The sequence below is a fragment of the Coenobita brevimanus genome, chromosome 59 (assembly GCF_032717465.1).
Source record: "Coenobita brevimanus isolate Jiangsu-jjx chromosome 59, ASM3271746v2, whole genome shotgun sequence".
Taxonomy (NCBI): domain Eukaryota; kingdom Metazoa; phylum Arthropoda; class Malacostraca; order Decapoda; family Coenobitidae; genus Coenobita; species Coenobita brevimanus.
In genome coordinates this window covers 8,222,143-8,228,617 of record NC_137012.1, presented here as the reverse complement: position 1 = coordinate 8,228,617, position 6,475 = coordinate 8,222,143, and positions in this window count along the sequence as shown.

Here is a 6,475-nt window from a genome sequence, read left to right as displayed (position 1 = left end):
ATGTAACTTTACCTACAATTATGTAACTATAAACAATATGTAACAATTATGTAACAGTTGCATTAACAAGATGTAACTTTTATGTAAGTTTAACTACAATTATGTAACTACAAACAATATGTAACAATTATGTAACAGTTGCATTAACAAGATGTAACTTTTATGTAACCTTAACTACAATTATAAGGCCCACACAATTATGAAACAGTTACATTAACAAAATGTAACTACAATTATGAGGCCAACACAATTATGCATTACCACAATATTATGTAACAATTCATAAAATGTTACAATTATGTATTACCACAATATTACTACAATATTAGGTAAAGTCATACAATTATACCACAATTCTGTGTTACCAGAATCATCTTACAAGTTAGATGAATTATTAGACATTACTAAGGGGATAACTCAATATGTAATGTATAACCTAGCAGCATTACCATTGCACAGTTATATGCGTATGTCTGTTATACATACACATCTTACAAAATGTCATACAACAACCATTGCATTTGTTCAATTATGTATACAACTTGTTTAAAATGTAATATTCCTGGATCATTGCAGTTTGCTATGAATATTGTATGTATACAATATTATAATCAATATTATGTACTAATAGATTAGCATGTCAATGATAATTGCTGTCGGAGGACCTTCAGCGGCGGGGCCAAGCATATGTTATGAGTCCATATTATAATTACAAATCATAATAGATAAATAGATAAATAGATTGATAGAGAGACAGATAGAAGCAGGAAGTCAGATGATGAGAAGGTATTGTGTCTGCGGGAATTGAGCAATGCTAAACATGCTTACCCACTCTTAACTCAAGGAATGCTTTATAGGCACACGACAGCGCCTCGTGACCATACACACACATACACACATACTCACACACAGGTTTCTAGAACTTTCCAACCACAGTGTAACACACGTGACACGACCCATGCTACACCAGAATTTAGGAAGCAGAGGCATATATATACATATATATATATATATATATATATATATATATATATATATATATATATATATATATATATATATATATATATATGTATATATATATATATATATATATATATATATATATATATATATATATATATATATATATATATATATATATATATATATATATATATATATATATATATATAATGATCAGCCATTAAAAGTCCACTGTTGAACAAAGGCCTCCCCCAACCTTCTCCACGAATTCCTTGGCTGAGCCAATCTTTGCCACGTTTTCCCTGCAAATTTCTTTATCTCATCTCTCCACCTCCTGTCTGGCCTTTTTCAGCTACGCTTACCATCTCTTGGTGTCCATCAGTCAACCTCTTGCTTCATCGATTATCCCTTTTTCTTGCTACATGGCCTGCCCACCTCCATTTCTGTTCTTTTATTACTTCTATAATATCTTTGACTTTAGTCTGCTCTCTCATTCAAGTCGATCTTTTCCTGTCTCTTAAAGATATTCCCAACATTGACCTTTCCATTGCTCTCTGAGAACGAATTAATTTATTTTCCATCGATTTTGTCAGTTTCCAAGTCTCACAACCATAAGTCATAGCTGGAATTATACATTCGTTATATACTTTTCGTTTCATACAAACTGGCAAGCTACTTTTCATAATGTTTCTGTGTTTACCGAAAGCTTTTCATCCAATTGTAATGCGTCTTTTTATTTCGCTATCATGATCTTTCGTTAATTATAGTATTTGTCCCCGGTAATTGTACTCCTCATCTTCTTCAAGAATTTCTGCACTTATTCTTATGACGCTCTTTGGTGTTTGAGGATTAAACATTACTTTAGTTTTACTCCGGTTCATCTTTAGCCCTACTTTGAGACTTTCTCTGTTCGGGTCATTTAATATTTCTTGCAATGTCTCTGCTTTTTCTGAGATTAGGACAATGTCATCTGCAAATCTTAAATGGCTTAGCTTTTCTCCATCTATGTTTACTTCTTTGTTTTCCCAGTCTAGCTTTCTGAAAATACTTTCTAGGAATGCTGTAAATAATTTTGGTGAAATTCTACCTCCCTGACGCACGCCCTTCTCAATCTTAATTCTCTGAGTCCTTATATAATTTAACTGTAGCAGTTCCCTCTTTATATATGTTTTCGAGCAGTTTTACAATGTTCTCATTCACTCCTTGTTCTCGCAATGAATTTATAATTGCTATGTGCTCCACTGAGTCGAAAGCCTTTTCGTAATCAACAAAACCTAAGCACAGTGGTTTATTATTTTCTGTAGTTTCTCAGTTAGCTGATTCATTGTGTGCAGATGATCAGTGGTCGAATACCCGCATCGGAATCCTGCCTGTTCACGAGGTTGGTTTTCCTCCAAATTTGTAGCTATTCTGTTTGTAGGGACTTTAGTGAAAAGTTTCTAAATGACTGATAGCAAGCTAATGGGTCTATAGTTACTAAGGTCTTTTGAGTCGCCTTTTTTATAAAGTAGAATAACAAATGCATTGCACCATGTTTTGGGAATTTTCTGTTTTATGCATTGGGTAAATAAGTGAGCAAGCCTATTTTGTACTTCTGCTCCTGCATCCAACAGTAAATCTACTACTACTCCATCTTCTCCCGGAGCCTTCCCTCTTTTCATATCTTTAAGAGAAATATTTACCTCATCTGGTGTTATCTCAAGAATTTCACTTGTGTCAACAGAAAAGTTAGCTATTGGTACTACTGTCTTTGATGCATACAGTTCTTTGTAAAATTCTTCAACTCGCTTCACCATCATATCTCTGCATTTAATGGCTTCACCGTTTTTGTCTTTTAGTGATGTAATTTGTTGCTTTCCAAGTGCCATTTTATTTCGGACCTGTTTCAGACTTTTTCCTTTTTCGGGGGTTTCTTTGATTTGATCCATGTTTCTCTTTTATATACATATATATATATATATATATATATATATATATATATATATATATATATATATATATATATATATTGTTACGGAACAGAGAAAGATAATGTACACATTAAGTGAGAATACTAAGAGTCACTACTGTCCCGTAAAGTTCCAGGTTCAAAACAAAAGAGTTAGGTAAAATTACAAGTTAAAGTTTAATGCTCAAACTAACAACAAAACATTCAGGACTCAAAAGGATAATGTAATGGCAAAAAACAGGTTAAATATATGGTTAACTGCAATAGCCTCTATTAACACGAAATTAGCATGAGTAAATTTATCTAAGTCAGCCCTGATAAAATGAAAATACACTGGGTAATGCTCAGTTAATGCAAGATAAATAATTACAGATACAAACTATTATTAATGATGGCTGAGTCAGGCTGACAATTAGAACCTTACATGAATCATAAAAACTTAACTAGGCCTACAAATTAAACTTATGCTATACAGTACAAGAACAAAATGCAACAACACTTATACTCAAATTACACAGATGCTAGATGGTTGGAGACTTCCTGAGCTCTCAATAATAACTGTACAGGGGAGGACAGAGATGTGAACAAAATGAGGAGCAGATCTAAGTGGCAATGATGCAGAGACTGAGCTCATTATATAGCGGCCAGCAGAGCTTGATACAACTTGTAAGAAGGACGTGCAAATGAAGCCATGGGGACAAAGAGCTGAAAATCCTGCTCTGAACAACAGAAACGACGACTTACTCTACTATAACGGTAGAAGGGGGGAACTGAGGCAAAACACGCTCGTGATCAAACAGGCAGCACACTGTACGTTAGAATTACACAAAGGATGTTGAAATCATAGGCTATGTAACACCTCCCCACAAAGAAAAAAGAAATTTACAAAGGAAATTTCTTATTACTCTAAAACAATATGTATATGGCATTACAGAACATGCAAAAGTCTTTCCTAGTGTTACAAAACATGAGATCTCCCTAGCACGTTCAGTCATAGGTACTTGCCAGTATCCCTTTAACAAATCAAACTTACTTATGTACCTAGCCTTTCCGATCTTGTCTATGCAATCTTCCACACGAGGGAGAGGGTAAGTGTCTGTTTTGGTTATCTGATTAACACGTCTGTAGTCAATGCAAAGCCGCTGTGACCCACCTGGCTTAGGGACTAGAGTGACAGGAGAACTCCACTCGCTCTGACAGGGCTCAATCATCTTGTGGTCCAACAGGTAGCCAAGCTCCTTCTGGATGAGAGGAACTTTCACTGGGTTCACATGGGAAAGGGGGCAGTTTAATTGGCTTTGCGTCTCCAACATCGACATCATGCATCAACACAGTGGTTCTTCCTGGAGTGGCACGGAACACTTGCGGGTACTCCTGCAGTAATGCCGAAAACTCCTGCCTATCCTCGGGAGGTAGATGAGAAAGCTTAGTCTGGAGATCATTCATGATATCAGGATTCTTCCCCAAACTATCACTCAGGCTCATACTGCATGGGAGAGCTTCACTTACAGACTCGGGTGGAACAGCTACAGTGCAGACTGGATTATTTTCGTCCCGCCTGTGATATAACTTTAGCATGTTGATGTGACATAGTTGCTTGTTCTTTCTATGATCTGGTGTGGCGATGACATAGTTGACATCACTGAGTTTCTTCTCCACGAAATAAGGACCACTAAACTTGGCTTGAAGAGGTTGCCCATGAACTGGTAGCAGAATCAAAACCTGATCTCCTGGCTGAAAGTGGCGTAACCTGGACTTCTTATCATAACAAGTCTTCATTTTCTCCTGAGCAGCTCCTAAATTCTCTCTCGCCAGCTGTAAAGCAGTGGACAGCCGTTCTTTGAACTTCATCACATACTCCAGCAGGTTGACGTCATCTTCCTCCGACAGCCAGCATTCCTTGAGTAACGTAAGGGGTCCTCTTACTTCATGGCCAAACAGTAGTTCAAAGGGTGAGAAGCCCAGTGATTCATTTGGAGATTCTCTTGCAGCAAACACAACGAATGGAAGACCTTTATCCCAGTCTTTCTGATGTTCCAAACAGTATTTCTTGAGCATCGATTTGAGTGTTTGATGATATCTCTCCAACGCTCCTTGGGTCTGGGGATGGTAAGCTGAAGACGTGATCTGGGTGATGCCCAACTCTTTCAGAGACTGCTTGAAAATATTTGACATGAAATTACTTCCCCGGTCTGACTGTACCTCCTTGGGCAGACCAAACTTTGTGAAGAACCCTAACATTTCCTTAACCACGTTCTTTGCTGAGATATTTCTAAGTGGAATGGCTTCAGGATAACGAGTAGCCATATCAATCAGGGTCAACACATAAGAAAATCCTGAAGAAGTCTTAGAAAGAGGGCCCACAATATCTGCCAGCACACGGGTGAAAGGCGCCTCAAAAGGAGGAATGGGAACTAGAGGTGCAACCTTTTCGGTCTGATTACACTTCCCCACAACTTGGCAGGTGTGACAAGACTTACAATACCAGGAAACATCCCTGAAGATACCTGGCCAATAGAAGTGTTTCAAAATGCGTGCCACAGTCTTCCTCACTCCAAAGTGTCCTGCCAAACTGGAATCATGAGCCACTCTAATGATATCCTGCCTACAAACACGAGGGATGACAACTTGATGTACAACCTCCCATTCACAGTCGGCTGCTGCTGTTGGGGGTCTCCACTTCCTCATAAGTACTCCTGACTTTACATAATAACAAGTAGAAGCACCGGCTGACTTTTCTTCACTGTAAGCAGAATTAGCTAGACCTTTCAACTCAGAGTCAGCAACCTGCAACTCACTCAACCAACTCTTGATGAGACAAATTATCAACACTACGGGGTACTGCCTCATCTGGTGAGTGGTCCAAATTAGCAAGAAAAGTGTCAGCTAGGATAACATCATCATCATCATTATCCTTTAAATCACCAGTAACTTCAGACTTAGCCCTAGTGACAGCACATGCAGGGAACGCATCAGGGACAACACAATCCTGGGTCGCAGCCTCTGGCTCACTAGACAACTGAGGAGCTGGACACACTTGACTTCCACCTATATCATTTCCAAGTAAGAAAGTTACACCTGACATTGGGAGTGTCTCAACCAACCCAACCATAACGGAACCATTAGCAAAACCAGACTCTAAATTCACTCTGCACAGAGGGACAGAGAAGTAATTATTCCCTACACCTTGTAAGATTACAGTTTCATCAGAGGAATTAACATTAGAGCCTAGAACACTGGTCAGCATAAGGGATTGGCAAGCACCTGTATCACGATATATTTTAACTGATTTCCTGTCATTACTGTCCAGAGGACTGACAAAACTATCAGACAGGAAATTAGCACATGAACTCTTGAGAGTGTCACCCACGTTACTGCTCAAAAGAGGAGCTCCATCATGAGAATTTAAGTTACCCCTCAAACCAGGTTCAGTTAACTCAGTTAAAGAATTCTGGGAACTCTCAAGGGTAGACACTAGACCAATTGACTGAATATTTAAAGACTCCTTTTTGTTCACATCACGCTGTCTCCTGAAACATTTCTCCGTAGTATGACCAAGCT